We start from the raw sequence: 2,695 nt of genomic DNA, 5'->3' as shown, positions 1-2,695 counted from the left end.
GTCTACATTCCCACCAGCAGTGGAGAAGGGTTCCTTTTTCCCCACAGCCTCTCCAACTTTTGTTGTTGGGTGATTTCTTTATGATAGCCATTCTTGCTGGGGTGCAATGATATCTCAGTGTTGTTTTAATTTGCATTTTGCTGATGGCTTTTTGCTATTTTTTAATATACTTTTTTAGGGAAGGGTCTACAGGGTGTTCAGGGTCTCACTACTAGATAAGACTCATAGTGATCCTCCTGTTTATAGCCTCCCAAGAGCTGGGATTATCGGCATACACCATGCTCAATCTCTATTGCCCTCTCAGCATGCCCTGGGAACAGGGCAAGCCCAGGGATCAAACTGCTAGCCCCTGCGCCTGCTTGCAGTCGCTTTAATCTGCTGAGCTATTTGACCTGCCTTGCCCTTTGCAATGTTAATGGAGCTGATTTATAACAGGGATTATGTTTATTTCCTCATCCTAGACCTAAATCCTGATTGATTACTGTGTGATACTGCTACAAGAATGAGGATATGTACCATGTCCGTAATTGTGGAAGGAAGCACTTGTAGCTTGTTGATGATCCCTGAATCTAGAGAATCTCATTCACACGGGAAACTCTACCAATGTTAATAATTAGAAAACTCATGAATGGCTCAAAATAGAAAGGTGGGTGCCAGCTTCTCTTCTCATTTCTCTAAAGATTGTGGTAGGCTGGTCTCCTGGTCTCATGTTATTCTGACATGCCAAGTTCAAGGGTAATTTTGCTGTAAGAAGTTTGATTTCGAACTTCCTAGATATTCTCTTATTTCAAATAATTTGGAACCTGGGATATTTAGGACTGTCTCATTGTGTCTGGAGTATCTTCTCCCTGACCCTGTGCAAATATTTGGAATTCCATACATGCCTATTTAGGCAGCTTCCCGACTTCCATGCTTTCTCCCTTCTTTTGCATTTAAATCCAGAACACTACTTTTCCTCCTGGAGATTTCCTCTACACTATATCTTGTGTGTTCTGTACATCCAGCCATCTTGTATTTTAGAATATGCATGACAAGTTATTAAAAGGACAGAGGAGGAATTGTGCTAGGCCAAAATTTACAGTCTCCAGAGACGTAAAGATTGGGCCTATTCACCTCCCTCACTTCCAGAATACTAACAGTAGAAAGCAAAGAAAAACTGAGAAATAATGTGATAAATTTAGCATAGAAACATGTTATGAAAGAGATCTGATAAAAATGAGTAGAAAAACTTCAAAACTGTTAACTTGAAAAATGTTAACTACCATGATATAAAAATCTATTTGAAAGGTTTTTATGACTCAGAAGTAATAGATTTTTTTTTTATGTGCTAAACATGATTTTCTCTTTAGGGAGAAGATAGGCAATGGAGAGAAATCCAAAGGAGTAAAGAAAGAAAGGAGGTTAATTATTTAATTTTCCGACTCATTTCTATGCAGCATAAGATTGTTGTCTTCTTGTCCTTCAATTTATATTTGTCCAATTAATCTGATTTTGGGTGTCAACAAATGAAACACAGTACATGTTTCAGTACGTGGCACTCAAGCTTGGTTTACTTTGTGGATCAGGAGGCCAGTAGTAAACGTGCTGGCTTCCAGTATCGTGTCTATTTCCTCTGTATTCTTCAGGAAGACAGTTCTACACACTGAGGTATACTGTGTCCAGGATTACTTGTAGCTCAGGTGAGCCACGCGACCCAACCATAGCCAAAAACCTGTATACGGAAATCGAGTGGAGGAAGCTTCCAGGAAATAGTGCCCTTTTCTTCTAAATGAAAGGACGCAAACTCAGCTGGCCCTTGCCAGTTGTCCTTCTCTGTTTTTTTCTGCTTGCTATGATAACTTAATACCTGATAGTATAGGAGCCATCCGTCGTATTCTAGAACAGGCTACAGAAAGAAGTTGCTTTCTTAAACAGTTGTCTCCTCCCTAAGCTGTTCATCTGGCATCCTTTATGTGAAATCTGCTGTCTCATCTCTGCTTAGGGCCCTCTGTTTGGTTTTCATTCCGTGCATCAAAATGTGATCCTAAATGAGGCAGTCTAGACAGCTACCTCTGTGGTGAGAATAGGGAGCAGTTGTGCTGTCCATTTCTATCTGTGCCCATAATTGGCACTAAGAATATAAAAAAGCTTAAGTTCCTTTAGGAGCATCTTCACCAAGGAAGTCAAAGTATTTGACAGGAAGAAATGATGATGCAGTACCTTGGTTGCTTTGAATTTTTGTAAGATCTTTGTTTCCAGCTTCAATTTCCCTTAGCTCCTCTTTTAGAAAACGTTTTGAATCCTCACCATCCCTGGTCTTCATAGCCATTGCATGTCAACCTCGGCACCCTGTCTCCTGCCCTGCTTGCCTTTAATTCTGAAATATCACAAACTTATACTGCTCTGGACACATTTTACACTATATTTTCCATCTGTAAGGACATGAGAAATAGTTTACTTCAATTCTGCTATCTCACTGATGGGGAAACAGGGAGAAAAGATAATTAAAAAATTGCTCAGATGAAAACCTCCAAATCTAACAAGGCTTACAGGGAGTCAATGGTGTGTGACAAACACTGATTACAATGCAAAACCCTGACAGTGCTTTCAGGATAGGCAGGCCTAGCGCTACCCATCATTTATGGTTTATCGATATTTAATTCTCCCAACCACACGGTGTGGAAGGATTTATAGCATCTTTATTTAATAGATGAGA

At 39.9% G+C, this 2,695-nt stretch overlaps 1 pseudogene; it reads right to left on the bottom strand.

Annotated features, from left to right (window-relative positions):
• Positions 1-2,308, bottom strand: part of LOC101578209 — a 54,824-nt pseudogene extending 52,516 nt beyond the window's left edge.
• Between the last annotated feature and the right edge of the window lie 387 nt (positions 2,309-2,695).

This window comes from Octodon degus, unplaced genomic scaffold, assembly GCF_000260255.1.
Source record: "Octodon degus isolate 3935 unplaced genomic scaffold, OctDeg1.0 scaffold00024, whole genome shotgun sequence".
In the NCBI taxonomy this organism is placed as follows: Eukaryota; Metazoa; Chordata; class Mammalia; order Rodentia; family Octodontidae; genus Octodon; species Octodon degus.
This window is presented reverse-complemented; position numbering and strand designations above follow the sequence as displayed.